General features: G+C 39.1%; 1 long non-coding RNA gene across 1 annotated transcript; it reads left to right on the forward strand.

The window, feature by feature from the left end:
- The first annotated feature begins 24 nt into the window (after positions 1-24).
- Positions 25-12,837, forward strand: LOC137762547 (uncharacterized). Its single transcript, XR_011073583.1, has 3 exons — positions 25-154; positions 671-734; positions 12,200-12,837. It is a non-coding gene; the product is annotated as an uncharacterized lncRNA (long non-coding RNA).
- Positions 12,838-14,144: the final 1,307 nt, after the last annotated feature.

Below are 14,144 nucleotides of genomic sequence, written 5' to 3' on the forward strand. Positions count from 1 at the left end.
CCGGCCTTCGCTGAGCAGGTCGCGGGGTCAGGGACGGGGTGGGGCTTGGCTTTAGTATTTGCCCTGGAGACCTAATATTTCCGCAGGTTTTGTGAAGGGACAGTCTCCTACGAGGATATTAGTAGCAGTGTTTTTTAAACTGGAAGAAAGTCAAGTAAGTTGCCTTTCGGATCCTAGCCGTCCTGAGGCAAGCTTTTAAGAAGTTTCTCTAGGAGTGGGACCTCCCCAGTCCTGTTAGAGGGCAGTAAGTGGTCTTTTGAGACCTATGTGGCCTCATTAATGCATTGGATCTGCAGACGTTTGTTGAACCCTGCCATCTGCTAGGTACTGAAGGTGCAAAGAAAGATATATCTTGCCTTCAAGTTGTATACGGGCTAATGGGGTAGCAGATAAATAAATGATGCACTGTTTGAGGTGTTAAAGAAGCAAATGCCGAGATTGGGGAGGTGGGGTGGTTATGACTGTGGTGCTTCAGCCTGGTCCAAGGAAGGCTTCAGAAAGAAGATGACACTTGATAGAAGAAATTGTTTTGAGTTTTGCTTTAAATTATGAGAAGAGTTAACATGGTACTCCTACTTCTGTTAGTGCACCCAAAAATCTATCAGTAAAAATATAATTGGGAGAGATTCGTCAGAATTCCTTTATGTGTTTTGTTGTATTTATTCATTAGGGAGAGGTAGGAGATAAATGCAGTAAGGATGCTGATACTCTTAATGGAACTGAAATCTAACAAGGTAAGACAAAACTTATCAATTTATCAATTAAAAACATACAGTAAAAATCTCAAGAGTGGTACATAGTACTGGTGAAGTTCAAGCATAAGTGATGTAATACAGAAATAAGCAGGGAAGGAATTGTAGGAATGAGGACAAAAAATAAAACTAAGGAAATCAAATGCCATTCTTCAACAAAACTAATCAGTTTGGTTTTGTCTCTTTTAAATTTGAGGTGCTTGTAGTACTTCCAAATATGACACCAATTAGATAAGTCTGGACCTCAGGAGAGAGGTCTGAGCTACAAAGCAGATGGTAACTGAATCCAAGGAAATCTTTGAGACTACAAGGTAGAGTTTGTGGAATAAAAATAGTCGGATGATGGAAATTGAAAGGAGTAGCCAAATAATGTTTAAAAGCCCCCAAAATGAGGTATTATTGAAATCCAGGAAAGAGACCTTGCCAGTGGAAGTGATGATTGATCTTTATAAAGATACAAGGTATCTCTTGTAAACATGCAGTTTTATAAATGCCTAAATGTTTTGTACTCATATATACAGCAAAGCATTAAAATACAGTTTTTTACAGATATATTAATTAGATTTGATGACCCTAGGAATTAGCAAGATTAGACTTCTGACATCCTCAGCCACCTGGATTATAAGATAAAGCCTAGCAATAATATGAGGGTTTCAGCAGAAAGCTGTCACAGGGCCTGCCCACTTTATTTCCTCAAGCAGTAAGTTTAGTCTTTTATCTCCGAAGACTCACATGACTGATATTTTCATGGGAGATATTTCCAAGACACTCCCATTGAAGAAGGTATTTCAGGACAGCTGTGTGTAATCACTTCAATATCTATATTTTTAGAAGTAAGTTATTTTCACAGGGACCTACTGTATAGCACAGGGAACTATACTCAATATTTTTTAATAACCTATAAGGGAAAAAATCTGAAAAAGTGTGTATATATATATGTATAACACTGAATCACTTTGCTGTACACCTGGAACTAACACAACATTGTAAATCAACTGTACTTCAAAAAAAAAAGTTATTTTCAAACTTAGAATAAATTGTGTTTCCCACCACAGCGGTGACCTGGTGACTCTTGAGTGTCACTCAGCCCGCATGATGATTTCTTTTGCGTTTCTTACATTTCCCTAGCACCTAGTATAGTACCTTGCACAAAGTAGGCACATCTTTTAAATCTAAATTTTATTTTGACAAAATAAGCAATTAATTGACAGATTGGTATGCTTTTAGCCAGAAGGGACAGCTGACAGCAGAAAAGACACTAGACCTATTAAAAGCAAGCTAGTTTTGTCTGCTTTTGCACTTTCTTACAATGGCGGTCTGAAACCTTTTGGTGTTGGCAAAAGTATCACGAAAAAGCTCACCATCATCTAAGCTCACCATCTTCTGCTCTTCTAAGAAGTGCAGTATGTTCAGCATATTTTAATGAGTATTGTAAATGTTAATCCTGAATCTTCAGGAAAAGATGTTCTTCAGTGTACCTTTTAAAGAAAAAGTTGTAACTTTTGAGAAGTTTCCATATAAAATGGTTAACATTTTAAAGGTTTGTATAATGCAGGGTTAGTTTGATTACATGGGAAGTTCACTTATGGAATATTTCATTGTCCAACAGTGTTGTTTAAATGAAGCACCACTGTATTTATTGGCAATATTTTACCATGGCTATCATCTGGTAAGCCAAAGAGCTTTAGTAAAATGAGATATAAATGTACTGAAAGCAGACTTTAGATATACTTACAATTAAAACCTTTTATTTTTGTATACTTGTAGCATGCACCGTATGTCTACATATGTTCATGCTTAGAATTTTGAACACTTGTTTAAAATTTGATTTCTCATCAACACTTTTATCTTATAGTAAGTTCTAGTAATTTTGCTCTTTCCTTAACATTCCCTGAAAATCCCATCTTACTTGAAACAATAGATTAAAACCAGACTGGCAGTTGGGGAACGCTTTCTATTGCAACCATGTGTGTCAGAAGAAAGGATTAGGTTTCCTTGACCAAGAACATCAAGGGGAACCTCCACCTCTGCAGACACACCTCTGTTCCTCAGTAATGGAGAGTTTATATCTAGTTAGATTTAAATGGGATAAGGAAAGAGTTTAAATCCACTCTTAGCTCTGGTAGTATAATCAGCCCTCCAGTCTCAAAGTATCCAATTTTGTTTCTCTAATTTAATTCTAAGTGTCAGGTTGGTATTAGATGCTGATCAAGGTAATGGAGAGTTACCCTACACATTTATTCACTTAAAGAAGAATTTTGCAGAATGCAAAGACTAGATGGCATCTATGTTCAAAACTTACTTGAAGCACAATCCACTCACCTCTGACCTTTCATTTATATTGAATATGTTTTTCAAATACAGAGGGAGAGATTCCACAATGAAGGCAAACCTTTTGCTTCATAATCTGGGGTACAGCCACAGTTCTCTGGCCATACTGTCTTATGCTGGACTCATTGTGACCTAAATCAAACAGAGGCAGAGTCTCCCTTAGAGTGAGATAGTTTCCAGGAGTCACTAAAATACATGGGAAACAATAATAATGATTTGGAGATTGTTCTTTTACACCTTTGGCTTAATTCTAGTTCTACCCCTCATTTTATATTTGGTGACACTGGTCCAGAGATATTAAGTACCTTAATGAAAAATCACACACAAATAAGAGCAGGAATAGGAAGAACTTTGATCTCCAGATGAGTGCTCTACTTTAAGTGACACCACTGTAAAGCAGAAGGAGCTAAGGCTGGGGCTGGTCCAAGCAAGGAACAGTTTCACCTAAGGGCACATCCTTGTCATGCTTCAAATTCAGAGCAACTAAATGGCTGAGTTTTAAAGGAGTGATGCTCTCATCTCTCCACCCCTAACATTAAAAGATGCTGTTTTTCCCTAGTAATTTTTGGGGAAGTGCAAATTGTAGCATCGTCTTTGCATGAGGGTAGTAATCAGGAGGCTTATCTGGTCTTTGGGAAGGCTACTTAGGTGCTTGAAGGGTGACATTACTATCACTTTTTTCCTGGAAGGTAAAAAAGTAAAATCAAGGGAGAGGCTGGGTGATGTGGATAGCAAAGTAGAATATTTCTCGGAGTACCTTTTTCTTAAAATTAAGGGCCAAGACCATAGTCTTTTCTAGATTCACCTTCTTACCTTAAGGACTCTTTCCTACTCCACAACAATGAAGACATTTTGATCAGGGTTAGGAGAAGGTGGTGAGGATGGGAGAGCCAGAGCAGACATAAGTGAATAATTTACAGTTATTGATCTTCAGACAACTGACTCCATTACTTGTAGAATCCTTCGTGTGCAGTACTAGGAAGAAGACTGATTATATGGGGGTGTTGCAGGCCCTGGGATTCCTGTTCATTTTTCATGTTTTCTCTCCATACTCTTTTTCAAACTGCTTTTCAACAATAGAATACAGATCTTCAAAGAAGAGAGGGAATTGCTGCCTTATTTAAGTATGGATCTAGAATGGAGAGCCTAATTTTGGAGGGATGTAAGAGATTGTTTTCAATGTTCCCCATCCCCACTGTTCACCCGCAGTCTTAGGACATATGTTCCATGGAGGAAATGGAGCTTAGCAATGAGCAAATTAAAGTTTTGAAGGAACATCTTACTTTGTTATCTCTCTTTGCATGCCATATCTTTTCCAGGTGGTATGGCCCTAAAGACAAGATCCATATGTTATCTGCACACCCATTCTATTTTTAAATTACCACCCTTTCCTCTCAGCTACTTCAAAACTAGGGTGAGTAGGCTTCCCTCTTCTGGATTTATGTTTTACAAAAAGAACTATAGCAAGGTCTCCAAAAAGCTTCCTGGAGTGTCTTTAGATAAGCTTTTTTCTATTTTGTCTATGTAATCAAACTACATCAGATTCCTGCCCACTCTGTACCTGTCTGGTGTGATTCTAGGATCCTAGCTGTGACCACTGAAAGTCAGACATAATCCTTAGGTCTTGATCTTTCTAAAAACAACACCAAAAGATACCTTAAATCTCTCTGAAAACAGGGAGGGTGTTACCCTCACTGTCTCTGTCAAATCCCATCTCTAACCAGTTAGATTCTGTTGGACTTTCCAAAACTCAACTGACAGTTGCAGTCAGCGATTTTTGTTTTTCACTTTTTGTCCTTAATAAGTAGAACTGAGCATGAATTTGGAGAAAATTTGTATGGTGGTTCCATTACTGATCTCAGTGAACCGTTTAATCTTCATGTGCCTCTTTTCCTTATGTAAAATGAGTAAAAAGTAGGAGGGCTAAATGACATAAATTGTAACTCTTGTGATTCTAGAAACTAGTTTCTGTCCCAGAATCTAATTGTCCCAAATCAGACTCATTTAGAAGTACAGAGATGGGTATTACAGTCAGGAGCCATATTTCAAGCATATGCCCTGACCCATGTCCCTGGCAGATACTGGCATACAGAGATTGAGAACAGGCCTCACAATTTTTTCAAGACTGTGCCCCAGGCAGCTACTCTCAACCGAATAAAATTGGGCCTACGTGTCATCCTGGCATGGCAGGGTTAGGTTTATGAAAAACAGAGAATATGAACCTTTTCTCACCCAACTGTGAACATGAAGTGGCTTTTCGAAGATCACTTTTCAAAGGGTAGGTGGGAAGAGTATCTTGACCTGTTTTCATCCTCTGTAGCTACTTTAGGTAGCAGTTTGCTTAGCTCCCAACTATACTGCTTTTTGTTGTTTCTCAGAAATATACTCATTATTTTGTAATTGTCAATCACAATGATTTATAGGACAGCTGCTAATCCAAGAGTTTTAGGAAGGGTTACCTAACAGATGCTGTGATCTTTAGGAGAGGAATGTAGCCACTGTCCATCCACAGCTTGGCAGGTGTGGGGAATGGGAATAGCCCTGCCTGTCTCTCCTCCCACACTCTGATCTCCTGACCTGTTGGTTCCTCTCATTTGCTGAACTCCAGGGCAAAGGAACATGATTTATCTGCTCCATAAAGGTCAGTCCTTACCCCTACTCCCCAAGAAGTAAACGACAGAGTGCAGAATGGTACACAGTGCATCTGGACGGCCCATATGGAAATATTCAGTACAGAACTATCCATTTATAGAACTAGAAATATAACTGTAAAAAAAAAATAAGTGAAAAAACTCCCAGTCTTCTTAAGATAACTTTTTTTTTTTTTTTTAGGATAACTTTTAAGCAGGCATTAAACTTGGTGGAAAACCATGTTTTCATCTCTAAGTTAGCAGAGTACTTGGGACGTCAGAAAAGGGCTCAGTAAATATTGGCAGATTGATTAAATGAACAAATGAACACGTGAGGAGAAGGAGGTGTGCAGTGGGATATTTTAAAGATAGTGCAGGGAATTAGGAAAAAAATGTAAAGCCTAAAATAAGCCCTAGAAGCATTTTTTTAAATCTCTGATATATGCTTGCTTTCTTGTGGTTTGCTTTTTCCACTAACAGGCAGAATGCATAAAATATTCTGATTTGTTGAGGCTTATTACTTAGGTTCTGACTAATGTTTTATATATAAATCTAAATTACTGCTCTTCTTCCCTTCTGCTTCTCTTTCTGTTTGGTCAGATCCCTGTGGGAGGGAGTAACATTCCTGTGGTGGGTAAAATAATTTCTATGGAAATTATTCAAAATGCAATTTCAGTAAACACTATGTGAAGATATGATTTATTTCTGGATTCAGTCCTTGTGCTTGCATCATCTCCCTATTTATCATCAAGTTCTCTGTGTGCTGGCATCTCTTTTTAAGGATTTGTCCCTATCAGTTTCGCATCTCAGAGGATAAACTTGAGTCAGGAGGGTTGAAGCAACCGGAAGCAAAAGAGGAAAGATTGTGTGAGAAGAGATTGTGTCCCAGGAGGCAATGGGTGTACTGAACTTTATTCCCAGTCCCAGCTCTGCCATAACTTGCAAAGTGTCATTGAAAAGTCCTTAACCTCTCAGCTTGCTTTTTATCTGAAAAAAATGGGAGTGGTTGAAGCAGATGATGTTCAAGGTTCCTTCCTGCCCTCAACTATATAAGCTTACACTCATGCAGGTGTTACATGTTTAACCCAAAGATCTCCCAGTGCTTTGGAAATACATCTACAGGCTGATAGGCTGAACTATCTTCACATTTTACAGATGGTCCCACTGGGACCTCAATGACTCCTTAATCATTTCATTATAAATCTGTGAAAGATCCAGAAACTGTGTCTTGAGTAGCGTGTTGGAGGAATCGAACCAAACTGTGACTAACTTGAAGAGTGTTGTTAGTGAGAAAATCATTAGATAATAAATCCAAAACAAAGGTGGAAAAACGAGTCTTCTGATATTATCACATGCATTGGAGTAGGGGGAGGTGGTGTTTGGAAGCTGGTGCCAGGGAGAGAACCTAGAGGCAGAGTAAGAACTGGAGGAGATGGGAGATCATTTAACTGTAAAAGTTGTCCAGCAAATGTGCCATTACTTTTATTGATTCATACTAGTCACTCATTCAAAAATCATTTAACGTATGCTTACTGCATGCCCATAAAACTGAAGGACTAAAAATGTAATCTTTTTGTCACTACAGGTATCATGTGATGCTTCTTCTATGTTGTCACATGTACCACCTTCTTTCCTTGGCTCTAGTTTCCCAGTTCCCACTCTGAAACCTCAGAGACAAAGGACTTGGAAAGCCAGCATTTTTCCCTGCCTCTCTCCCACCCTTCCTTCCTACCTTCTTCCCACACTTATTGACCACCTACTGTTAACCAGAGACTGTCTTAGGTACTGGGGATCCATGGAGGATAAAGACATGGATTCCACCATGGCAAAGCTTGAGTATTGCAGGGAAGATTTCTTATAAACTTGCTAAAATACAGTAGTATAGGTGCCATTCTAGAGCATGGACATGGTAGTGTAAACTCAGGTCCCCCAGTTTCTAAAAAATGGCAACCAGATCACTCAATATGAGTCCACAAAGCCCCTGACAGAGCAAGTATGCACTTCTTGGAACATCCCTTCTGGTCGACATGCACAGCTCCCACACCAGCCCCGGCTACACCTGCCAATTCTATTGTCACTGTAGTCACCTAAATAAAAACAAAATCCACATGCCTAGGGCACAAGTCACACAAAATAGGACTGTGGTTCCTCCTCAAAGAATAACACCCCTTTAGAACTTATTTTATCCCTCTTCTCTTAGAACCACTAGGGAATCAAGGAGGGAAGGTAAAGAAGGGGGTCTCTGGCTCTGATCTTTACTGTGTTAGGAGGATCCCTCTCCAATCCTGTTGCAGCTCCGTTTGATAAATAATAAGTCTCTTTTCCTGGAACACTCAGCCTAGGTCTCATAGATTCTTAGACATTTCCATTTGTCTGACACTCAACACCAGGAGGCGGTGGGGTGAAGTTTGACAACAAGATGCTAATAACACACACTCTTCAGGGCTTGACATTCTGTTATTTACTCATCTGGCAAAAACTTACTGGGTGTCTGTCCCATGCCAGCCACCATGCTAAGCGCTAAGTACACAAAGCCGAATAAGATACTATCTGTGCTCTTCCAGATCACAATTTAATGAGGGAAACTGCAAACACAAACTATTACAGGGAAAATGTCTTTATAGCAAGAAGATCTTTTAATTTCCTTCAAATCACACTTTAGGGACAGTCCCGGGTCCACTATTTACTATTTGGATGACCTTGGACAGGCTCCCTAAGGGTATTTGCCCCACTTTCCTCACCCAAAGATACCAAGTTCCCCAAGTGCCCCGGCAGCTCTGAGATGAGCACCGAACTGACTGGTGAATGGAATTTCAAATTGGAAAGAGGAGCAGGATGCTCTTAAGAGGGATAACTACATGCGTGAAGGAAGCACGGATATGCAAATAGAAAGGCGTACAGAGGAGTGAAGATAGGGGAATAAGGTATTAGCACGTCTCCCTGCATCCATTCTTGTCCCTTTCAGTTTATTCTCAACCAGCAGCCAGAGCAACCCATTAAAATGTGTGTTATGGTAAATCATGGTCACTCCTCTGCTCAAACCCTCCAGTGGCTTCCCAAGTCCTTACCAAGACCTATAAGGCCCAGATGATCTGTATTCTCCATCCCAGCCTCCCTTTCTGACTTCTTTGCCTATTGCCTTCCTTTTACCTTGCTCTGCTCTGGACACTCTGGTCTCCTCACCAGCCCTCAATGCTTATCACCATCTAACATATTTTACTTAATTTACTTTCTCATTCTCTAGAATGTAAGCATCATAAAAGAAGGGACTTTTGTCTGTTTTATTCTGTATCTAAAATTTAGAAAGTGCATGACTAATAACATACTGGCTAAATGAATTTGTCCAGTTTGTGGATTAGGAAACTAAGATCCAAAGAAAGAAAGTGAATGAGGTCAAAGTGCTCCTTAGAAGGAGAGTCTGGACTTAGTAAGACTTAGATCTTCTGTCTCTCTGTTCCACAGACTCTATGGTAGACAGAATAATGGGCTCCAGAGATGTCTACATCCTAAAGCCCAGAAACATATGGCAAAAGGGACTTTGCAGATGTGATGAAGTTAAGGATCTTGAGATGGGGAGATCCTTCGGATTGCTGGCTTAACTTCTGACATTCCTTCCCTCAGCCTCTTCAACTCTATTAGATTTATTTATTCACTCATTTATTAATTCACTCAACCAGTATTTACTATATATATTGATAGATCTGTTTTAGCAAAAGAAAAAGGAGGGATATGAAAGGGTAACTTTTACATCTCTACGTAGTGTTTTTTAAGCCATGGAATTTTACTTTGGGGATTTCTAGTGTTCTTTAATTTAAAAGATAGAAACAAATATTTTCTGAGAGATACTCTGAGCCACACACTGTGGTAGATACTGGAGATAAAAGAAAAGTCTTGAACTACAAACACTTACAGTTTTATAGGGGTGACAAATGAACAGAGAATCAGATTGCCCCACCTCAAGCAAATGTCACCAGGGAGGGAAGCAGGGTTTCGGTGGAGGCCCAGAGCGGGGAATCTAACCCTGCCTGGAGGACAGCGTTGCGGTGGAGGGGTGGTGAGTAGAGAATCCCAAAAGTAATATCTCAGTTGAGTAGTCTGATCCTTATCAAGGTTTCCCTATCCCTGGCATCGGGTGTTTTGCTAACCAGAGCCAGCTGTTTTGTGGATGCCTTCTCCCTGCTGTCCTGCTGTCCCTGCCTAGTCCCTTCACTGGTCCCTGGCATGACACAGGCATTTTCAGGCCCTTTCCCATGAATCTGTTTAGAGCCAGCACCCTGTACAGCTCAAGAGGAGTCACAGCTCATGGTGAGATAAGGGAGGGACTTGGAAGAAACCATGATGAACGTGGACAAAGCCAAGGGGGAAATATGCATGTTTTCATTTGCTTTCCCCAAACAAGATGCTTTCACACCACTTTCCATAATCCAAACAGTATGTTTCTCCTTAACATACTGTGAAGATGTGGTGGCTATCTGTTGTAAAGGCACACGAGACATGTTTTTCTCCCAAGATGGGGTTAGCACCCCTCCTGGTGCTCCCTTCAGCACCATGTGCGCCCATATTTTATAGAGTCTCTCATACCCTAGCCCAATCCCATGACTGTCTGTGTTCTCCTAAGGACTCCTAAGATCCTTCTAGAGCAGCCACCAGTCTTGCCTGAGGTTGTATGGCACGTGCCCTGCACACAGGGAGTGCTCAATAAATAATTGCTTAATTGCACTGAATACTGTAAAACAGTGTAGGTACTAGTTTGGGCAAATTTTGAAACATCTGAAGTCAAACTCTCATTTTGGAAGGCTGAAAAATCATTTTCAATTTTAATTTATTATTTCTAAAAAAACAAAAATGTTCCCACAATTCTCAAATTAATATTCACCAGTGACATCTTCAACCTGATTTGAGAGGCTGAGGAGGGAATGTAGGTTGCGTACATAATAAAAATTATATTTTAATTGCCCTCTAACTTGTGGCTGTGTGTAAAGAAGAAACACAGGATATATGAGGGAAAAATGCTTTGAAAACTCTAAAGTGGGTTACAGATGTTAGTTTATGTTTTCACACAACTAAAGCAGAAACTGCCTATGCCCTCAGTCCCTTGCAGACTGAAGCAGACATCAGTGTTTGGATGGGATACAGGAATGGTGGGAGGAATGGTTACTTTTTGCACAGAGAATTCAATTGTTCTGGGCTTAGCCAGGATGCAGATGGTTTTCCATTGCTGGAATTGGTCAGGGATGGTGGGGGAAGCGCTTAGGCATGGCTTTCACTGAATTGGCTATGCAGGCTTTCAAGAAATCTTTGAACAATAATGCTGTTCAGGTACCTACTTGGAGAGGTCAACTGCTTGATTCGTTTTTTTAAATTCCAATCAAACAAGTGACAGTGACACATCTTGGTGCCATTTCATACCATCCCTGACTTCTCAGAAGCAGCTGGCGCCAGTTGTCTTCCCTGGCAGGGATCGCTGGCCCTGGCTTTGCAACAGTCCAGAGAGCCTGCAGTTCTCCAGGGGAATTGCAAAATACTTTTAAATATTCTAAAAATGAAATTAAATATTCATTTTATTTTAATTTACATATGCCATCCAGTACTTTTAGAAGATGTCAGTACTGTGGAATGACATGGCCAACCGTCGTATGGTTCAGCTCTGAAATACAGCTGTGAGTTCTCAGAATAAGATGCTGATGGTCCTGTGTCCAGTGCTGTCCGATTTTCACCTTGGCTAGTGTGCGGGTTAACCAATATTTATCTTTCTGTGTGGCTGTAAAAAATCTTATAGGTCCAAGATGGTCAGATATTATTTCATAAAGCCTTATTCTAGTGAGTTCTAGTAATTCTTAATCTTTCTCAAATAAATAATCGTCAAATCTTCTCCAATAACAAAATAACTAAGCATATGTTACAATTGTAATGTAACTTTTGGTGTGAGAAAACTATTTCCTGGTCTGCAGGGTATAGACAGTAAACATATAGCAAACAATTAGGAATGTTAGAATCATGGTCGGGGAGGCAGACATTCTGTGCATCTCCATCCCAAGCTCTCCACCTCAGATTTCTTGCTCTTTTTTTACTTTTTGCTTAAGCTTATCTTGGTGTGTTGCCTGGGAGTTTAGATGTTTTATTATAACACAAAAAAATTACATGAGACAAAGCCCAACTTGCTTTTCTTCTCCCTTCCAGTCCTATTATAATTTAGACAAAACTCAGCCATTTTCTTCCATTATGTAGAATGGCTACTGAAAAGGAAAGATGTAGAAAAAAGAAAACTTTCAGGGAACAGTGAGAAACAAATGCATCATGATCTACTTAACAGAGAACTGTGGGTAAGAGTCATGCACAAGAACATGGAAATGGCTTCTTGAAAATATCTTTTTTTTTTTTCAATTTTAAAAGGAATGCATGCACATGGTAAACAAAAATAATTCAAATTGTAAGAAAAATACAAAACAAGAAGTAAAAATTCTCTTCTCCAATATCCTATCCCAGATCCTGAATCCTGCTGCCCAAAGAAGAACTGTTAGCCATTTGTTATGCATCCTTCCGGAAGAATTCTGTGCATATGACAGAGATGTCACAAAACCCGCATGCTTTCCTTCCCTACAAGCTCTACAACTTCATTTTTTCCCTTATTGTGTCATGAGCATCTAAACATATCAGTAAACGTTTATAACTCAGTTTTAAAGAAAATGATATGCTTCATAGTATTCCATTAGAGTATCGTTATTTGTTTATACCATCTCTTTTTGGTAGACATTTGGATTGCTTTTAGACCATTACTATTGCAAACATTGCTTCAGTGAACACTTTTGTAAATAAGTATTTGTACACATGACAAAATAAATCTAATATCTACAGGGTTAATTTCCAAAAGTGAAATGACTAATTCTGAGATTATGTGTATTTGCATCTTGAAAACTATCTCCTCATTTATCTCCAAAGATGTTAACCTATGTGTACACTCAGCAACAGTGCATGAGAGTGTGTTTCCCACCTACTCTTATCACTAGAAATTTGTTTTTATAAATAACAACATATAAACACTGCCATAGGTTACATCTGGGGTTCAAGAAAGGACTTTTACTTTTTGCTTTCATAGACATCTGTGCTATGTAAATTTGATACAGTGATGATGTTTTCTTTTGTAATTAAAAAAGATTAAAGATTCAGAACATTTGGTTGTAACTGTTTGGTGATAAAATTTCACTTGTAAAGTAAAGCCCAGAATATGAGACCATTCTCAAAAGAAGACCATGGGAGGGAGCAGTCAGAGGCAGAGTTCTGTTTGATACGGACAGGCTGATGGAGGGGAAGGGAATACACCTTATAGGCTACTCACCTGTGAGAACTAGAGGAGGTAACTCTGTGGTACCAAGATGTAGTAGCCCAGAGATAGCTGTAAATCTCTTGCAATGTTACTATCTTCCCATGAGGTCATAATCCCTGGAATGAGGGCTTATTTTTACAAGCTACACCTATAATGCAAAGGACAAGCCTAGGGACAATACAATCTATGTTTCTCATTTTAAGTTCTTTGGGAATAGAGTCTGCTCAGTTCCTCTTTTCCTCACATAGACTGGAAAACTTGGATCTATCCCCAGCTTTACAAATTTTCTTTAGTTTAGAAAATCCACATGTCCCACTCTCAGAATCATTACTGTAGTAGAAGAGTTTTTTTTTCAGGGCAAGAATTCTTTGTAAAACAGTATCCAGATTCAGGGTAAAATATCTGAGTCATAACAATTTAAAGCCCAATCTGTTCTGCAAAAGATACTTCTACAACATCAAGTATCTCATATGCAATTGGTAAATAAGAAAATAACATGGAATTTGTAGAAATCAAACTTGATTTTCCTAGGCAAGGAAAGCTAGAATAGCTGGAATAAAATTATAACCTTCAGTATGAAAGGAAAAATTTTTAGTGTGGCTACAGCTAAGCAATAGTTCTTTCAGCTGTATTTTAAGAAATTTAAAAATAAGTGCTTGATTACTGGTGGTAGTACAAAATTGTATAAACCAATGAAGTGGAATTTAACAGTACCTAGCATTTAGTCTTGATTTTGGGCCAAATAGTGTCCCCTCCCAAATTCATATATTAACGTTCTTACTCCCAGTACTTCAGAATGTGACGGTATTTGCAGAAAGGACCTTTAAAGAGGTAATTAAGGCAGAATGAGGTTATATAGGTGCACCCCAATCCGATACAACTGGTATCTTTGTAAGAAGAGGAGATTAGGACACAGACAACAAACAGAAAGAGGAAAGACCATGTGAGCACACAGCAAGAAAGTGGCTATCTGCAAGCCAAGGAGAGAGGCCTCAGAAGAAACCAAACTTATGGAAACCTTGATGTTGGATTTCTAGCCTCCAGAACTGTGAAAAAATTAATTTCTGTTGTTTAAGCTACCTAGTCTGTAGTATTTTTTTATGGCAG

Source organism: Eschrichtius robustus, chromosome 3 (assembly GCF_028021215.1).
Source record: "Eschrichtius robustus isolate mEscRob2 chromosome 3, mEscRob2.pri, whole genome shotgun sequence".
Lineage (NCBI taxonomy): Eukaryota > Metazoa > Chordata > Mammalia > Artiodactyla > Eschrichtiidae > Eschrichtius > Eschrichtius robustus.